We start from the raw sequence: 21,093 nt of genomic DNA, 5'->3' as shown, positions 1-21,093 counted from the left end.
TGATTTGATGAATTTTTTATACGACCTCAGATAACCAAGTTGAAACCTCACTTGCTTGCCCCGACAGCCACATTAAGATGGTCATCTCTCTTTCCTTTCACAGGTATACCAACACTTTAGACAAGTTTGTCTTGCTACTCTGCCTTGGGTTCCTTTGGTGCAAGGAACATTTGGATTCTCGTATTCCTTGCATTAATTGCTACCTGGCACAAAAAGTGGATATTCAGTAGTTGTGCCCTTCCAGGTGCTTAGGGCGAATCTGGGATTCATCCTTGATTCTTCTCTCCTTTTGTATACCCCACAGATTCAATCCATCAAGACATCCTGTTAGTCCCACCTCAAAAGAGCAGGACTATATATTGAGAAACCTGCCACTTCCTACCACTTGCAATGTTACCAATGTGACCATCCACAACCCTGCCCCTGGGTTATTGCTGGAACTTCCTCAGTGATACAGTGTAGTGCCCGTCTACATTCTATTTTCAACAAAGCAAGAAGAATCATCTTCTAAAAATGGAAGGTGATTTAAACCACATGCCACCTCAACAGTTGCCAGTGATATGCCCTTCTCCCTGAGATTAAAGTAAAAGTTCTGACATGCTGAGCCCACTTCCTCAATGAGACATCTACTACTCTCCCCATTGGTCACCTGCTCCTGTTCCATAGGCCTCCAGTCCCTCTGGAATGTTCTTCCCCAATGGTTGACAGTCTCAACCCCCTTCATGTCTCTGCTCCAATAGGACTTGCTTACTGAAAACACCACATTTACAATCATAATCCATTTGCCTGCACCTTCCTCCTTCTTTCCCTCACTATTTTTTTTTTCCCCTGTAGAACTCATTAGCTTTGAGCAAGCTCCAAAATTCACTTACTTCTTACTTTTATTGCTTACTCACTGTCTTTGCTCATGAGAAGATAAAACTCAAAGTGGCAGAAAACTGAGGGCCAGGAGCAGTGTCTGGCATGCAGAAGGAGGTCAGTAGCTTTTACCAAATAAATAAATCAATAAATGGGTACAATCTTTTTGAAATAACTTGAATGTCACCCCAGATTTCTAAGAAGTGATTGTAAATGACATGTTTCAGAAACATGGTACCTTGTTAAATTCCTGGTTAAAATGGTCTTTCCATTGAACAAATAAATGTAAATATTTGATACTTATTTGATAATTATAAAGAGATTTATACAACCAGTTAAATTCTAAAAATATAATTAATCTTTAGAAAATTTAAAAAAACAGGTAAAATTTACTTTAATAATATTTTATTTAACCTAATATATCCAAGCATTATGTCAGCAGTTAATCAATATAAACATATTAATGAGATATTTTACATTATTTTTTGCATACTAAATCACCAAAATCTAGTGTGTATTTTACACTCAGAGCACATCTCAATTTGGACCAGAATGTTTCAAGTGCTCAATAGCCACATGTGGGTCACAGCTACCGTACTGAACACTGTAGGCCCAAACATTTCCCAATTAGGTAAAGGTCTTGTCTGAAAGATTGACTTTGTTTGCTTGCCTTTGTACTGAATGGATGACTGGAAATATACTCTAAATTCTAGTGCCATACATGAGTTGGTTTTTAGAGCAGCCCATTAAGTCTTGTTAATGACTCATACATCATTTCAAAGTTGAGAAGCAATGTAAGAGGAGAAGGGTTTTTCTCCATGGCTCTTTCCTGCTACCCATTTGTAAGTGTGGATGGTTCATTGATTAAGGACTGCTGGTATTAACCTGGAAAATTTCCTGATAGCCTTGGACAAATAATTGTACCACTTTTCCATATTTACTCTTCATTGTCAAATTGTGAGCAACATACCTGAACTATGAGAGGTCATGTGTTATCATGGCTTTAAGAACTTGATATATTGATTATCTGAGGGTTTTCTTTTTGTTTTTTTGTTTGTTTGTTTTTCAGGGAAATGTTACTAAACTGACCATGGTGCTAGGCGTTTAATCCTTAATCCTTTCAACAAGTCAATGGGTTAAAGGAGTATGAGGCCTGGACAGTTGTGACCCTTTTTCCTTATTTAACGAGGACTTACTGTATGCATGATTTTATTGACTCTTCCAAGCCCAAAGAATGAGATTCCCTTATTGTCCCTATTTTGCTGATGAGGTTTGGGAAGGTTAAAGAACCTAGCAAGATCTCTCTGATTCTCACTTCAACTCTCAGAATTTGTTGAAAATCATAGTGAAAAGAAATACAACAAAACGATAATAATATCAAGATAGTGATTCTTGCCAACACTTTTATGTGTCTTTTTAAGCATCATTTTCTGAGATTCTGGCCAGATGAGAAGTAATGAAATGGAGATCGATCTTAAACATGATGAACCACAGATGGAATGCTGAAGGTTGTTGGTTCTCTCAGTGAATCAGGAAAGCAGCAACTTAGTGGGCAGTGGCCAGGGATCAAAGAAAAGTTGGCCGGGGTTTCTCTATTATCTGGTTTTCTTTCCCCACACTTCCCTGGGGAAGATAACTGCTTACTCCATCATCTTGGTGAGGAACAAGTCCCACCAGCCTGTTAGCCCAGCACCAGCTGGGGTGCAGAAGGCATAACAGAAGGCAGCACATCATTGGTCCCTGAGCACACTCTCCACTCCAGCTCCCACCTGGGCCATGTGGGTGATAATTTCAAAGGAGGTAGCTGTGGAAAAAGCATCTGGTCTCAGGAGCTCTCTTAGGAGCTCTCTAGAGCTCTCTAGAGCATCTCAGTTCCCTGGTGGGTCAATCTGGGTGTGCTCTAGCTGACTATAAGCATCAAAGTCCTCCACTCTGACACCATTTCTGACTTGTGTTCTCACCAGAAAGCAGGGGAAGTCCTGGCCTGGGCCTTATTCCATCTTTAAGGGACATCTGACACACAAAGGAAACTGGTGCTCTCAAGTATGGGTGGGCTCACAGGAAAATAAAAAGATTTACTGGGAGCATTGTTAACAACTAAGTGACTTCCACTGGATAACACAACACTGATAGGTCAGAAGCTTAATAAATATCCTCAAAGAGATCAGGAAGCACAAAACAGGAACACACAGACATAAACTTCAGTTGTTGAAATAAAGAGCTCAGTGGAGGGACTGAATAGCAGGGTGGATTCAGGGGCAGTACAAATTAAGGAGCAGAAGATCAGATTAAGAGCTTCTACAGAGGGGCGCCTGGGTGGCTCAGTGGGTTAAATCTCTGCCTTCAGCTCAGGTCATGATCTCAGGGTCCTGGGATTGAGCCCCGCATCAGGCTCTCTGCTCACCAGGGAGCCTGCTTCCCCTCCAACCTTGCCTGCTTCTCTGCCTACTTATGATTTCTGTCTGTCAAATAAAATAAATTAAAAAAAAAAAACAAAAAACTTCTGCAGAGCTCAGGCAGTTAAAGAGATGACAAATACAAAAGAAAAGTTAAGAATATGGAGAATGGATGTGTCACTATCCATAAAACAAGAGCACCTAAAAGAGACAAAATAAACAGGGGTGGAAATACGTATAACTTCAGATACCAAGGTCTCATAGATAGTTTAGCAGGAGTTGCCAATATATCTTTCAAATAAAAACTATCTGGGGGTACCTAGGTAGCTCAGTTTTTAAACATCTGCCTTTGGCTCAGGTCATGATCTCAGGATCCTGGGATGGAGCCCCACATCAGGCTCTCTGCTTAGCAGGGAGACTGTTTCTCCCCTTCCCTCTGCCTGCTCTTGCTTTCTCTCCCTCTTTCAAATAAAAAATAAAATCTTTTTAAAAAATAAATAAAAACTATCTGATCAAGAGACAAAAAATAGCAAAGATTTGAAATATGTGAAAAGCAGTTATAAGGATAATTTAATGCACGTTGTCCAATATGATAGCAGAGAACAACAGAGAGCTCTTCAGTATTTGAAAAGTGGGTAATGGGTAATGTGAGTGAGTCAGTGAATTTTAATTCTATTTAATTTTAACTATTTCTTAATTTTTTTTTATTTCTTAAAATTTTTTAATTGAAGCATAATTGACATACAATGTTATATTAGTTTCAGATGTACAACACATAGATTCAACCGTTCTATACATTATTTAGGGCTCATCATTGTAAGTGTAGTCACCATCTGTCACCATACACCATTATTACAATATTATTGACAATGTTCTTTATGCTGTACTTTCCATCTCTGTCCCTTATTTATTTTATAACTGGAAGTTTGTACCTCTTAATCCCCTTTACCTATTTCTCCCAACTGCCCATCCCCCCACTGGCAACCACCAGTTTGTTCTCTATATTTGAATCTGGTTTTTGTTTGTTTGTGCTTTTGTTTTCTTTTCAGATTCCACATATAAGTGAAATCATATGGTATTTGTCTTTCTCTGTTTGACTTACTTCACTTAGCATAATACCCTCTAGGTCCATCCATGACTCAAATGGCAAAATTTCATTCTTTTTTATGACTGAAATCATTCCATTCTCTACATATACCATATCTTTTTTATCCATATGTCTGCCAATGGATGCTTAGGTTGCTTCCACATCTTGGTTACTGTAAATAATGCTGCAATAAACATAGGGATCCATATATCTTTTTGAATAAGTGTTTCATTTTCTTTGAGTAAATATCCAGTAATGGAATTATTGGACCATATGGCATTTCCATCTTTAATTTTTTGAGGAAACTCAATACTGTTTTCCTCAGTGGCTGCACCACAGTACCCACCAATTGTGCTGCACACAAAGGTTCCTTTTTCTCTACATCCTCACCAGTACCTGTTGTTTCTTTTCTTTTTGATACTAGCCATTCTGACAGGTATAAGGTTGTGGTTTTGATGTGCATTTCCCTTATGATGAGTGATGTTGAGCACCTTTTTGTGTGTCCATTGAACATCTGTATGTCTTCTTTGGAAAAAAAACATCTATTCAGCTTCTCTACCCATCTTTAAATCAGATTGTTTGTTTATTTTGGTGTTGAATTTTAAGAGTTATTGATGTATTTTTGATTAATATTAATAATTAAAATTAATTTTACCTATATACATTTGCTTTGTTAATATGGCTGCTAGAAAATAAATACAATTATATATGTGGCTTGCATTTTATTTCTTTTTTTAATTTTTTAAATTTTTTAAAAAATTTTATTTTTTTAAAATTTCTTTTCGGGACGCCTGGGTGGCTCAGTTGGTTAAAATTTCTTTTCAATGTTCCAGAATTCATTGTTTATGCACCACACCCAGTGCTCCATGAAATACATGCCCTCCGTAATACCCACCCCGAGGCTCACCCAACCTCCCAACCCCTACCCCTCCAAAACCCTCAGATTGTTTTTCAGAGTCCATAGTCTCTCATGGTTCGTCTCCCCCTCCAATTTCCCCCAGCTGCCTTCTCTCCATCTCCCCATGTCCTCTGTGTTATTTCTTTTTTTTTTTTTTTAAAAAGATTTTATTTATTTATTCGCCAGATAGAGAGAGAGAGCGCACAGGCAGGCAGAGTGGCAGCAGAGGCAGAGGGAGAAGCAGGCTCCCCACCAAGCAAGGAGCCCGATGTGGGACTCAATCCCAGGACGCTGGGATCATGACCTGAGCCGAAGGCAGCCGCTTAACCAACTGAGCCACCCAGGCATCCGCTCTGTATTATTTCTTATTGCATTTATTTCTATTGGGAAGCACCAATCTAATAGATAAACATCAAACATATATCCATAGAATATTCATTTTAAGTTCTCACAGAAAAAAGGAAGCTTCAATAAGTATCATGTAATCAGTATATACAGATTACGCTGCCTGATTATAATGATGTAAATAAGAAATTAGTAACAACAAAAAAACTTCAAACATTTCCTTGGACTATAAAACAACTATACTAGGGTGTCTGGGTGGTTCAGTGGGTTAAGCCTCTGCCTTTGGCTCAAGTCATGATCTCAGGGTCCTGGGATCGAGCCCCACATCGGACTCTCTTCTCAGCAGGGAGCCTGATTCCCCTTCTCTCTCTGCCTTTCTGCCTACTTGTGATCTCTCTCTTTGTCAAATAAATAAATAAAATCTTAAAAAAAAAAAAAAAAAACAACTACACTACACAGTGATTGGTTAAGAGGAAAATTTAAAAGGTATTACAACATATCTAGAAAGGAACAATAATGACAGTGTCAAATGTCAAATGTTGTGGCCCACAGCTAAAGTAGCACTTAGTTTTGTATCATTTTGAATACACTAACAGTAACCAAGATATATTAAAAGCCAAAGACCTAAGGACATCACTAAACATATTAAAAAAGAGAGAAAATAATAAATACAATAAAGCCAAAGTGATAGGAAGAACATAAGAAAGATAAGAAATCAACGAGACAGCCCCAAATCCCTATTATAATCTGATTTTTTTTAAAAAAAGATTTAATTTGCTTTTTTGAGAGAGAAAGAGCACGAGCAGGGGGGAGGAACAGAGGGAGAGTGAAAAGCAGGGAGTCTGATAAAGGGCCCCATTGTAGGACCCTGAGATCATTACCAGAGCCCTTAACCCAATGAGTCACCCAGGTGCCCCTAAAATCTGATTCTTTCAAAAGTGAGATGACAGGGGCACCTGGATGGCTCAGTAAATTGATCGTCTGACTCCTGATTTCAGCTAAGGTCATGATCTCTGGGTTGTGGGATCAGCCCCACCTTGGGCTCTGCACTTAGCAGAGTCTGCTTCTCTCCATCTCCCTCTGCCCCTCCCTGTGCTCTCTCTCCCTCTTCTCTCTCTTTCTCTGAAACAAACAAAAAACAAACTAGTAAATGTACCTTTTTAAAAAATGAGAGGACAAAAAGATGGGTATGACTCTCTATCCACCAATGCATACTGAAACCAGGTTGCATGGACATAGCATGGGGAAAATAGCAATCCTTTATTGGGATCCTAGCAGAAAAGTTGACCTGAAATCAGCAGAAGTCCTTCCACTCTCAAACAAGCACTGTCAGAACAAACAGCCCCATACAACCTTCATGGGTCTGCCCAGATCCCAACCTATGGATGAAATACATTTGGGTGGTGCCTTTGTGACCAAGCGGTTTGGGTCCCAGAATACAGAGGGAGGGTCAAGGGGAAATAACAAAGTAAACGAAATCAACAGAGGGGCCTTGTGTAAACATGATGTGTCATGACCTGAGTGTTATTATTATTTCAATTCTTTGCACTTGAGTACAAAGTACATTTAAATGTTGTAAAGAATTTTGGGGTGCCCTTCTCAGCCCATGTTTTTCTCTTCTTTTGAATTCCCAAAATATGGTAACACAAAATTTAGCACATTGTTTCCCAGTGGGATCTCCTGTCCTGCAATGGGTACCTGATCACCCTGATCACAAAAGCAGTCGTGCTTTGCTGCTGGTGGTTGACTCCTCATGACTACACCTGATACTAAGTGCAGACACTGAGGCCTAGCTGAATGTGTGTGTGTGTGTGTGTGTGAAGAGAGAGAGGATATATATATGTATGTATATATATATACAGACATACTTGTGTGTATATATGTATATACACACGTGTATAAATGCATACATACATGTATATACATAGTTTTTTTTTTGGCTTTTTCTTTGACTCTGTAGATGTAGTAAAAAAGGATAATTTTAGGGTCTATCCCCTGGGCACAGTATCTCAATTTTATAACTGGAATTGATCTAATTTAGTCTGAGGATGTTGCCTAAAGTAAATACAGCACTTGTTCAGTAAGGTTAGGTTCCTACACACGACCTATAAAAGAAGATAAAGTCATCTGAGCTGTCAGAAATACCCCATTGATCAAGGCATCACTTTTTCCTAACATGCCCAGATAATGACTGTAACCCCTTGGGTCTGGGGCTGTAGGCACAGCCACTGGGCCAGCCCCTTTGCATTACATCCTCTCTCTCTGTCTGCAAACAACACAGAGGAGCAGCAGGTTGGAAGCCCAGCCTCGCCAGCTGACCAGGCCAGGTGCGTTTCCATTGGCTGTAGGGGCCAGGGTGAGCTCTATTTTCTTCTGTACATAAAGATAAGAAGCCAAGGGCTCCCTTCCGAAAGCAAACACGTTTAATTTGAACCACCGCCTCCCCATGATTCACCGGATGGAATTTACGATGGTGTTTACCCTTTTCCACAAAAGTAGCAAATGAATCAGTCCTAAATAAATCCAGTCCTAATAAATCCATTGCAGATGCTTTTTGAAGCCCACGGGGGAGGTTTCACTGAAGAGATTTCACCATGATTCCAGAGTTAGCCCCCTCCTCCAGCACCACAGAAGTATAAAGACTGAGCTGGGTCTTTGGAGGGAAAGCAACTCCAATGACGAGCAGAACAAGTCTTTGCATGTGCCAAGTTTTACTTGGCCCCTCTTAGCAGCCGGAATCCAGACAAAACTCCAGGAATGCTTTGCTGGGCAGCTGTGCTGCATTCAAAGGGGAGAAACAGCCTTAATCTTTGCAAAACCAACAAAGATAAGCAATAGCTTTCTTGGGGTTGAAACTAGCCAATGCGCTGCTACACAATGTCCTTGTGACCATTATCCAGGCTCTGACCGCCAAATGGCACTGCTCAAGTATGCTGGCAATGTTTAACCAACCATCTGTCTTATACCTGTTCCCACCATACAGGAGCCTTTGTCTGAACCCTGGTCCCATCCAGCATGTCTGCTATCTGCTTGACGACAAGTGACATTGCACCTTCTCATTGCATTCTATCAATTTTTCAACGCTCTTGATGATGATCTGTCCTTCTACAGAGTGTCTGCTACCAGAGAACAGTTTTGAAATGAATATAGATTTTTTGTCTGTCCATCCATTACTTTCCATATCACTATGTGTGTAAAACATATATTATATATTTGCCTGTTGATATTTCCCTGTTTTTTTCTTCTTTTAGGAAGCATTCCTGTATTCATTAAAATGTAATTGTTGCTGATTTAATTTTCTCTCTTGGATAATTGCTCTTAAATTAGATCCTCCCCAATATACCCAATATACTTTTTTTAAAAAAGATTATTTATTTATTTATTTGACAGAGAGAGACACAATGAGAGAGGGAACAGCAGCAGAGGGAGTGGGAGAGGGAGAAGCAGGCTTCCCTCTGAGCAGGGAGCCAGATACGGGGCTCGATCCCAGGACCCTGGGATCATGATGGAGCTGAGGGCAGATGCTTAACGACTGAGCCACCCAGGCATCCCCCCACTATACTTTTTATACCCAGTAAAAGATTTTCTGATGAAATGTCACACTTTACTGATTATGTTACCTAAGGGTTAGGTTGAACTATTTGAACTTTATGCTTCCGTAGGTCTGAAGTGGTCAGGTACTAGCACTGCATATGGTTCAAAATATGTAGATTTCCTTGTCAACTTGCCCATTACGCTTTAGAATAGATTAAAGCAGTTCATGGATTTTATTTTGAAAACAAAATGTTTTAATCAAACAAACTTATCTTTTCAGAATTGATTTCTCCTGCTTTGCCTTGCCTTGCTTAGAAGTAATGCGTCCCCATGTTCGTTTTTCACGTATCACATGGTAGACACACAGTTGACCCCTGGACAGCATGATTTGAACTGTACAGATAACCTTATATGCAGATTAAAAAAAATAAAAACAGTACAGGACTTTAAATGTATTTCTCTTCCTTACGATTTCCTTAATAACATTTTTTTTAAAGATTTATTTATTTATTTATTTGACAGAGAGAAATCACAAGTAGACAGAGAGGCAGCCAGAGAGAGAGAGGGGGGGAAGCAGGCTCCCTGCTGAGCAGAGAGCCCGATGCGGGACTCGATCCCAGGACCCTGAGATCATGACCTGAGCCGAAGGCAGCGGCTTAATCCACTGAGCCACCCAGGCGCCCCTTAATAACATATTTTTGTCTCTAGTTTATTTTAAGAAGACAATGCGAAATACCCACAATGTGCGCAGTATGTGTTAATCAATAGTTTATGTTATCAGTAAGGCTTTCAGTCCCAGGAGGCTATAAGTAGTTTAGTTTTGGGGGAGTCAAGAGTTATCATGGGGGACTGGCATCCTTAACCCCCATGTAGTTCAAGGGTCAACTCTTAGCTACAACTATCTAAGGAGTGTTTTCACATCTTCATAATGGCAACCACAGAAGTCAGCTTCAGGGTGATGGCGTCCTTGAAATCCACCCTTCAAGCCCTCACACCAGCCAGTGTGACCTCAGACCTGGATGCCAGTCACCACCCAGCTGCCTTATCGCCAGCCCTCACTTGGACTCTCAGGATACATGCTTCTTACCTATCAAGGGGTCTGGGGATGAGTAAAGTATGAAGTTGAAAATAGCTCTGTGTTTGGAGGTCTTCAAACCTACATGTCTGCATTCATGTTCTAGCACCAGAGCTCCCCACCTGTATTTCATTGTGTTCATGGGCACATCCTAAACACAGTTTTGTCTTCCAAGCAGACGGATTGATGAAAGAATCCAAATACCCATGCTGTCTATCCAGAGGTAATTTGGAAAAGAAAACAATTACCTTAAAAACAGCAGCGCAGCGAATCTTGTCCTTAAATCTAAATCGTCAGTGAAGCCAGAAAAGAAAGCAAATATAGAGGGTGGGAAATCTCTTCAGATTTTAACTTCTGGAATATGGTGGCAAAGGGAAACAATTGTGGGAGTAGTCTAGCACATTGGTGGTCCCACTGGGGGCTCGAAGAGAGAGAAATTCCTTTATATTTTTAACCTCATCCTTCAGTTTCAATTTTGGTGTGTGTTCTGTATTTTGTAAGGTAATCTAACAGTAAATACCTGTTGAATCAATATACTTTATTATAATATAGATTATTCACTAAACAATTATATTTTTCAATATATGATAATCTACATATGTATAATTTTATTCATATATAATATATATCTAATATGTATATCTTATATATATAATTTCATCCAAAAAATATATATGTAGTTTCATTCATGAATGTATCCATTTGTCTGACATGTGACATCTTTTGGTTGTGAGGAATAATGCTACTATGGACATGATGATGTACATACATTTGAGCAGCTGTTTTCAATTTTGTGGGGTATATGCCTTGGAGTGAAATTGCTGAGTCTTAGGGGAATTCTATGCTAAAATTTTTTGAGGAGCCACAAAACAACCTTCCAGAGCAGCTATACTGTTTTATTTTCCCATCAGCCCTGAAATTTCTCCACCTCCTTGACAAAATTTATATTTTTTTCTAAAAATGATTAATTGTCGTTTTGATTTGCACATTCCAGGAGTCATCTTTGTCCACATGACCTTTCGAAGGACTTCAAGGACAAGGCTATGCACCCTCTGGTATTTGTCATCTGGAATGATCTTTGGAGCCCTCCACAGGTCCACCTGGCATCTCCCAAAACCACCAAAAGGCTGTATGTGCACATACCTCAACAAGGATCTCCTTCCCAAAGGACATCAGTGCCACCACAGTGGAGAGGGGTGGGGAGTGGCATGTACCTGACAGTGAGGGGAATAGAAAAGAGGTTTTCACTCCGAGCTGAGAAGAAGTGGGGTCCTGGTGTCCACAGAGAGGAGTCCTGGTGTGCATAGAATGGAGGTGAGCAGGCTTTTTAAAGTCAGAAGACAGAGCATATTGTAAGGCAGATGACTTCATGTTGGGTCAGAATCCTGGAGACTTAGCTGAACCAGAGAGCACGGAAGCATGTGTGTTCTGAGTCCCCAGGCAAAGGGGGTGGAGGCAAGAGCAGGCAGGAACACATGGAGCGCACTAAGATTTTAGGTACAGGGGGGCAGATGAGTGATATGAGATCAGGACAGGAAAAGTCAGGATCTTGGGGTCCAAAATGCATGGCAGGTTCACAGAGAAACAAATCTAAGAGTAACCCCTGCTTATGAGCTTGCAGGTTTCTTCCCCCTCTCTGGGTTTTGCGTGGCGGTTCTTAATTTGGCTGCACATTAGAATCACCTGGGGGAACTTTGAAAACTCCCAATGCCCAAGCCAAGAAATCAGACTCACTGTGTGGGGGACCCACCACCTGGATTTCAATGTTCCTCAGGTGATTCAAATGGGTAGCCAAGGATGAGAAAAGTAGAATTTTAGGTTTAAAATAGTAGTAGGTTTAAAAAGTAGACTTTATTAGATTGCTGTTTTTACTATAAAAGAAATATGGGCATATTATAGAAGTTTGGATGGAGCAAAGATGTTGGGGGAGGATGCCACCCATTGCCTCATGGACTTGAGGCTATAGATGGTGCAGCCTGTGCCTTATTTGGGTCTCTGTTCCCATAATGGTGAACGACAGTTCACAGCCAGGGCAGGGCTGTGCTGCTGAGGAACACACAGGCTGTGATGTATTTTCTGTGTCCGTGGCCCTGTGTGGGCACAGTGAGGGCTGCACTCAATAAATGTTTGTAGGATGAGTGAATGGAAGCAGGAAGGCATAAACTCATGAAAAGCAGCCTAAGACATGGTCCCTGCCCTCTAGGAACTTACAAAGGGGCAACTGAATAGACATTATAATGACAATAATCAGATGGCGATAATAGTCCCTGCTTCAGTGGCTCTGTGTGTCTGTGCATGCAGCCCTACAGCCAGGGAAACCAGGGGAAGGTTTTTGAAAACTCTGTTTGGTAGCTAGGGCCTCTCTTATCTTTATTAATTCCCTGCAAGGCACTGACACACTGTCCCTTTCTTGATAAAACAGGTAAACAGGAGCAGACCAAAAGCCAGTGAGGCAGGTTGCCAGTGGTATCCAGAGCCCACCTGAGTGGTCACAGCGAGGTCAGTGGAAGTGGAGAAAAGTCTGCCTCTCACATGTGGAGTTAGTTATTCTGTTGATTGTTTGCTTTTTGCTTGTTTGATAAAATTTCCCAAAGCACTCTGGCCTACAGATAAATTAAGTAAGTTGATAAGCCTCAAGCTCCTTGTCAGTTAAAGCTTCCTCCTCAGAAATGGTGGTTGTGGTGGAAAGAACACTAATAGGACACAGGAAAGCTGGGGGCTTCCCTTGTTTTATTGTCAACCATTCAGAGGGCCTTAGCAAAGTTCCACACCTTCTCTGACTTACAGAGTGCAACAGTTTCTTTTCTGTTTTCCTTACCTGGCAACTGTACCCATTCAGCAAGATGGAATTACTGCACTAAAGGCACTTTTTAATCCTTAGGTGTCCTCAGACTCCTGTTACTTACTGGGCTGGGGGTACACAGGTCCCTCTATCCGTGAGCCAGCCCACCGGCTGGGTGTACTGACTTTGTCAGGGCTGTGGTCACAACCCCCCCCAGCCACCTTTCAGACACAATGGGAAATAGGCAGTGCCAGGAACCAGTAGGTACTAAATTTCCACAATGATGCTAAAAAACCACTTACACACATAGCTTTATTAGTCCCTGCTGGTATTTTAATTTCTCCTCCTATTTCCCTCCATTACTCCCAGACACCCCCTCTCCTATTCAGAGACAAAATGGCCTTTCCCCTCAAGGCCCATTCTGCTTTTTGTTGCTGTTGTTAATAAATCTAGATCAAAATATGTTTGGGTGGCCTTAGGTGACTCGTGAAGGTCAGGAAGGGTCAGGTGACAGGTGAGTTGGTGAGGAAACTGGGGACACTGACCGCTGCCTGCCAGCCTAGATTTCTTCTATCAGAGAGCACTGACAAATGTGTACTCTGAGCCTGCCGGGTGGCTGTCCCCAAGGCAGTTCACCTGCGCTGGTCATCTAGTGTCAGGCTGTTAGGAGTCCAAGCACAGCCAGCTTGCCTACCTGCTCTTTGAAGAGCTGAAATCTCAGTTAGCTTTCAGTTTCTAAAAAAAAAAAAAGATTTTAATATAGTTAAGATTTTATTTGCTGGTGGCTAGCCATAACACAGAGCTACTCTGTGTACCTTCACTTCAGAAATGAATTGGGAATTCCAACTTATTCCTGAGCTTATTGAGGGGAGAGAATCAGTAGAGTAAAATAAAAACCTTAGTGGACCTAGAAGAAAAGATATGACACTTTTCTCCTCTGCTGATGAACTGGTCTATGACTTACTAATTACCCTTTCTGGGTCTCATTTTTCTCTTCTGTACAATGGGGAGTTTGGTCTATTCTTATGGTTTTCAGGCTCTCTTCAGGAAAATAACTGGCCTTGTTTTCAAATAAATTTGTATGCCATGGACCTCAATCCATAAAATTAAAAAAGGAGTCATTTTATTAGTTTAACAACTAGCTGGCATACTAATTCTTAGTTTAAATTGGTAACATTTGCTTATCCTAAAATCAATGATTTTATAGTTAACATATAACTTTTATCAAATAAAAAGTTAAATCATATCAAGTGAAGCATGCTATTTTTAAGAACAATTTTATTGGTTTCATGGCCTGCATAAATTTTTGAGTAACAGCACCGATTAATTTTAAGTGCTTCCTTCCTTTCCTTTCCTTCTCTTCTCTTCTCTTTTTTTCTTTTCCTTTCTTTTCTCTTTTTAGTTTTTTAAAAACACTTTCTTTCTTTCTTTCTTTCTTTCTTTCTTTCTTTCTTTCTTTCTTTCTTTCTTTCTTTTTTAGACAGAGAGATAGAGAGAGTACAAGTTGGGGGCAGGGAGGAGAAGCAGGCTTGATCTCATGACTTGAGCTGAATGCAGACACTTAACCAACTGAGCCATCCAGGCACCCCTAAGTGCTACCTTTCTAGGTACAATCTATCTGCAATCTCCATGTCTTTCCCTGTGACAGGAAAGGGCAGGTGAACCTATATTCTAAGGCTGGTGCAATATGTCTTCAGTGGGTGAGGACTCCAGTGATCTCCAACTCAGTAGAGTGTGTGTGGCATTCGTAAATCCAATTTCAAAATCACTTCCAAAATATAAAACAATAAAAAAAAAAAAAAGCAAATGTTTCCTGGCCCCTAAAACACATGTTAGGCAAGTGTGATAAACAGAAAAATTTTAAGCCCCCTAAGCTGCCCTCAATAGCTGGTCTAGACAGCAACCATCTGGGTGGAAATATGAAAATAATTTGACATTGGTACTTTCTCTTTACATTACATAGGAAACATTAAGACAGTAATTTTTTTTTAATTTCACATTTTTAGGATCATGTAATATAGCCCTGTTGACCCACTTCTGATAAGAGACCCCCCAGAGCCTGTAACAAATCAGTACAGAAATGATTTTGTTTTCTGTCATCTTGCTCTTGGAAGTTCAGTCTCCTCCCTCACATTATCAGGAAAAGAAAGCTCTAGTGAAATAGCTTGGTTGGGTACTCACAGCCATGAATGTTCAGAACCATGTGCCTGGCCCCCAGAACACTCAGCTGTTGCCACTTTTCTTGCTCCCTGTCACACCTACTTGCTAACACTTCTATTTGGTGTTATTTGAAATCAGGGTCATCATCTTGTTTTGAGGCCATGAGGGCACTATCTGTTTTGTCATAGAGAGATCCTCTCTCTACCTGGCAAGGGGTGGGACTTAAGGCAGAAAGGAATTAGCTGGCAGAGCTACCTCTGCATTGCAAATGTTGCCTATGTGGACAACCAAGCCATCCAGACTATGGAAATCTGGCCCAGTGGCCTGGCAAGAGTTTGGTCTGAGAGGCAGCGGTGTGCAGTGTGGGGGTGATTATGTTTATTCATAGATAGTTGCCATGGCAACACTCTGGTGTCACATCATAGGTGCACTTAATGCCCATGGGTCCTGCTCTGTACATTGAGAGAGAGCTAGCTGGTCCTCCCTGCACTTAGCTGCCATCCCACTGGTTGAGAAGGACTGCCTATGAACTCTGCTGCTCCCTTGGTTTGGATCCTGTCTGTTTCTCCTAGCATGAGCAACTGGTAAGATTCTTGTGTTCCCACAAATGAATACTGGAACTCCAACCAACACTTCACCAGTTGCTTGTGTAAGGAAATAGCCAATTTTTTTTCTGTTGCTGGAGGAGAAACTGATGCTGGAAGTTTGCCCATACCAATTGCGGTATAGCATCATCTTTCTGGGTAATTTCAGAGATTTTTCAGGGTTTACTTTCAACTATACTTGTGTCCTACATACTTACATTAGAATTTAAACAAAGGCTAACTTACTATGGGGTCACCAAAGGGACACTAGGGCAAATGTTTCACTTTTTTTTTTTTTTTAAAGATTTTATTTATTTATTTGAGAGAGAGACAGTGAGAGAGAACATGAGCGAGGAGGTCAGAGGGAGAAGCAGACTCCCCATGGAGCTGGGAGCCCGATGTGGGACTCGATCTCGGGACTCCAGGATCATGACCTGAGCTGAAGGCAGTCGTCCAACCAACTGAGCCACCCAGGCGCCCTTTTTTTTTTTTTTTTTTTTTTAAGATAAAGCCAGTCAAATCGTTTCCTTTCTTTCTTTATTTTTCTCTCAGTTCAAGTCAAGCTTTGACTCTCCTGTGTTCCGACCAGATGCAAGGCAATGCCCAAGAGGCACTAGGAGAGTCACCAGCATATTCAATACCTTGTGCTGCCTTCAGGTGCTTTCTGTCTCCTCATGGAGATTGTGAGAACTTTTTTAGCTGGTTTAATAGAGATAGTTTAGTTTTGCCTGGGATGCAGCATGAAATAGAGCCCTGCTTTATTGCATGCATGCACAAAAACAAGTGTGCACATGCCCATGTAAGACACCTATAAGCCATCAACACACATACACAAACCAGGTAAGAGAAAGGGTTGAAACTAGCTAATTACAAGAATTTTTCTAGAATTCTCTATCCCTAAATTTCTACTTAGTGAAAAATAATAGGCAATGTGGAATGTGGGAGGGTGATTCCAAACACTTATGTGTTTAGTATCACTTATGATAATGTAAAATGTCAGTGTTTAGAGCAGGTCAATAGAACGGTCTGTGATGATGGGAATGTTCTATGTTTGCCCTGTCCAGTATGATAGCCTCTAGTCATGTGTGGCCACTGAGCATCTGACACATAGCTTGTGTCACAGAATTGACTCATGGGCCTGAACTCCAGTATATTCTGCAGTGGGGTTTTATAATCACCTTTATCTGAAATTTCCTACCTCTTCACCAACATGGAGTTCTCAGGCAATCTCTAACTCACACTAGGACTCTGACTTATGCCAGCGTTCCCATGTTTCTTTGAATCTGGAAACTCACCTTCCAGTGTTGGCCCAGTGCTCCCAGCATCTGCTCTGCAGGACCCTGCAGGGAGAACCATCCCCTACCTTTGTGAGGATGGAACCCTGAACCTCTGCTCTCAAGTAAATTCTAAAGAGGAAAGACAACTTTTGAATTTCAAGATGTTCAGGTACAATTTAGTGTTTTTTTGTTCTGTTTTGTTTTAGATTTCATTTATTTGAGAGAGCGAGGGTGAGAGAGATCACAGAGGGAGAGGGAGGAGCAGACACCCTGCTGAGCACAGAACCCAAAGTGGGGCTCCATCCCAAGACCCTGAGATCATGACCTAAGCTGAAGGCAGATGCTTAACTGAGCCACATAGTTGCCCCTAATTTAGTGCTTTAAAACTTGGGGATGAGATAATTATGGACAGAGCTCAGTGCCCTGAGGACCAAGTCTGGTTTCCTTAACAAGACCTATATGGCCTTTACCATGTGGCCCTGCCTTCTAGATTCATGTCATCTCTGATCACTTTTCTGTGTGCACTGGGCAAGCCAAACTGTTGTTTCTCCAAACATGCTCAACCTATGCTGTGTCATTCCCCAGCTGGGCAGGGCTCCCTTCCCTGCCTTGGTGCCTCCTCTGGCTTTAGAGCCTTGTTCCATCCCCACTCAGCATCTGCTGTCAGTCTCCCCGCTACAGACAGGTGATTGGTGGCTCCATCCTATACCCACAGAGGCCTCCTTTTGGGTTCTTCTGTCTCCCAGCTGGCACACCAAGCAGGTACTGGATGTTGGTTGTGAAATAAAAAATGGGAATTTCAAAGGCTGCCTTAGTTTCCTGAAAGGCTTTGAGTAGAAGTTTCCTCATTCTGCCCCTACCCCCACTTCCACCCCACCGCATAACAAAGAAAAAGAATGACTTCTTTGTTCCTCTGGAGCAAACTTTTTTTTTTTTTTTTTTTTTTTTTTTTTTTTAATCTTACTCAGCCTGCCCCCTATAAAGGGCTTATCTTCACTGCTGGTAGGAGACATTTTAATTCCTTCCTGTTTGCTGATCCTTGCCCCTCAAGGCCCCTCAGCACAAGTCCCTCCCCAGGCACCAGGTAACATCACCAAGGAGTGTGGAGCCCATCTGTCACCTGACACCCTATCTTTATAGCCATGACAGCTTGGGCGCTGGCCACCCAGACTCTTGGTGTAACTTCTAGCAACATTTCCAGAGAGCAGCCCCCACTCCTCTTAAAACCCACCTCTTAACCTTGCAGGAAAGGTATCTTCTTGATCATTTGACTTTGCAATTTGCTTCATTTTCCCATTGGCCATCTATTTTTCCGACCTTTTATGTTTAGAGTGGATTTATGGTAATTATCATTTTAGAGTTTTGCAACATGGCTTGACATTTATGGAGACCCACATGAGTGTCAGAAATCATATAATCCTTATCAGAGTCACTGATTTAGGTTTTAGCCCTTAGTTCTGTTTTGCATGGTTGATCACCCCTAAGGTTTCAGAAAATAAGGTGCCAAGAAATGTCTCTGCCCTCTTGGGGAAAGGATTCCTCCATTTTGGAAAAAAAAAAAAATCCATGATAAATAACTTAAGACGATCTATTTTCTATTGATCTATGGAAAGCTGTTTCCTCTGTAGCTACCACTATTGGTGTCTAATTCAGTTCTTGGTCTGCAGGGCTGAGGGTCTGGAAAATGATCTAGACACAGAGCAGAGAAGAACCAGGACAAATTGACCCTGACCAGGTACTTCTGCCCCTGTCCATCATTGTATCCAACCCCCTGGCAATCTCTTGAGGGTAATGGCCACTGCCTTGCTTCTACAGCCCAAAATTTGTACTAATTCCTCTGTTGGTCAGCACTAATGGAAAATAATACAGGAAAGGGGACTCTGGAGAAAATTTTTCCTAGGTTAAACAGGTTGACACAGCATAAACCACCACAGGTGTATATTGAACCAACCACTGGTTAAAACCCCAAACAGCATAGCTGGAGTGGAAAACAGCCACTGCTGAGAGGAGCCACTGGGAAAAGTGAGAATGGGGCACAGAGCACCAGCTGAGATTACAGGGAAGCTAGATGGAAACGGGAGGGAGATTGAGTCTGAGATAGCAGTGCAAAGCCAAGACCATGAGTATATGTCTTTATGTTTCAGAATGGAACATGCTGAGCACTCTGATGAAGGTGACACTTTGAAGACATGTGCCTTGAGCTGACCAGAGGTAGTTTCAATAGTGAGCAAATCCTTGATTTCTTGAAGGTGTGGCTATGGAAAGATACCCCTAGGAATAAGCAGATCCTAATGATGATCCCACTCCTCTGCTCCCCAGCTTTGCACCCTCAGTTTCCACATCTGAACCACAAGCACATAACTCCCAAATAAAATGCATAGGTGGTATTGGTGGTGGTTATTATGATTATGTCTATAATTTTTGAGGTGGTTAAAGAGGAAAGGTATGTGACTTTCCCAAGACATTGGCCACTAGCAAAACTGGAACTTAAACTCACATGTCCTGATTCTAAGTCTAGTGCTCTGTTCATTTCACCACCAAGTAACAAGGAGATAGCAATTGTGTTCTGTCTATTGTATCCCAAAGCCACAAAATATATTCAAGATATGTTCAACAGTCTATAGACATTCCATATAGAGAGCATGATTTTGGAGTTGCTTTTCCAGTGCTGAGGATGAATTATTTTGATCTCACCCATATTTTTCTCATAATGCCCATTACAGACTGGCCAATGATAGCATACACAAGTATCAGAAGGCTTTTCAGGGCTGAATTGTCTTCAGAAAACTGTCAAGCTCAACGTCCTGGGTTCCCTGACCCTAAGTGGAAAGCCCAGGGGTCCTTGGGTCACATAGAGAGTGATGAAAAGAAGCAACAAGAGGGAATAGAGGGGAAGGCTTGTTCCAAGCACAAGAGGAAAATGGCGGCCATTTCAAAGGATAATGTAAGAGGAGTTATTGTTTTGGGCTCCTCACCTACACACCTTTTCACTCTCTTTACATTCCTCCTCTTCCAAAATATGTCTCATCTGGTTCTCCTGTGTCCCCTTATTTTGCAGACCTTTCTGATCACAGAGAAAAGACCTTCCACATCAAAGCCATAGAGACAGCAGGGTTTACATGGTAAAATAAACAACTGTAAATATAGGACAAAAATGTTAAATAGAGGTAATTGAAGTTTTCTGGAAGTTCATTAAGTTTCCTTCTGTGGCAAGGATGACCCTTGAAGGCACCAGGACCAGGACCATAATGTGAACGGGAAGGCAGAGCTTCCCCATGCTGGGTGAGCTGGGCTTCCCGAAGGTTACTGCCAAGCTGCAGGATGGTCACTGTCAAAAACACATTTTCAGCTTTATTTTCTCTCTTGTTCTGAGAGAAACTTTTGGCAAGCAAAAAAATGGATGGATCACCAAGGGAGGGTTATCAGGTCTGAAGGCTGTTCCAGATTCAAGCTGTTGTTTGAAGAAGAAATGTGTTCTTAGAAGCAAGCAGCCCATTGGACAGCTGTTTCAAGTCCTTGATCCAAAAAAAAAAAAAGAAAGAAAAAAAAAAGAGAGAGAGAAGAAAAAGACAAAGACAAAGAAAGAAAAACAGCATGCTTGTGAAAACAGCATTGGTAAAGCATCTGCTGAGCACACGGAGGGCTCCTAGTCCCTGGTAGAGGTGGGGGATGAGGAGATCTGTAAACAAGATCTGAAGCAGGTGTGTCCCCAGCAGCCCATGTTGTCTCTTGTCCCTACCCATACCAACCCACGTTCTAGATGAGGACAAGGAGGCCATGTGGAAGAGGCAGCTGCTGCTGTCAAGAGGGTGAGGTGCCCATCAGATTACCCAAGCACAGCACCTGTGGTTATTAAGCATCATGGCTGGGAGCTTCCTGTAGCTGAGGGAACAAATAGGGCAAGTGGATCAGCAGGGCTGGTGGTGGTGGGGGCCGAGGGGAGTGGTCTATTTGCAGGCAGGTGTTTCTCATAGATCCTCTTAGTATTTCATTGCCAGGGCCATCTGCTTGTGGAACCATTACTCATGCCAGCAAGAGATCTCAGGCTTTAACTCCATGGTGTGAATGACAGCCACCTATTACCCGATAGTATAGAG

The 21,093-nt window shown here is 41.6% G+C and overlaps 1 long non-coding RNA gene across 1 annotated transcript; it reads left to right on the top strand.

Annotated features, from left to right (window-relative positions):
• The first annotated feature begins 18,006 nt into the window (after positions 1-18,006).
• Positions 18,007-20,551, top strand: LOC131808213 (uncharacterized). Its single transcript, XR_009344728.1, has 4 exons — positions 18,007-18,731; positions 19,141-19,207; positions 19,720-19,940; positions 20,055-20,551. It is a non-coding gene; the product is annotated as an uncharacterized LOC131808213 (long non-coding RNA).
• The last annotated feature ends 542 nt before the right edge of the window (positions 20,552-21,093 follow it).

Source organism: Mustela lutreola, chromosome 9 (genome assembly GCF_030435805.1).
Source record: "Mustela lutreola isolate mMusLut2 chromosome 9, mMusLut2.pri, whole genome shotgun sequence".
In the NCBI taxonomy this organism is placed as follows: Eukaryota; Metazoa; Chordata; class Mammalia; order Carnivora; family Mustelidae; genus Mustela; species Mustela lutreola.
Note: the sequence above shows the minus strand (reverse complement) of the source record. Positions and strands in the feature narration are given on the sequence as shown.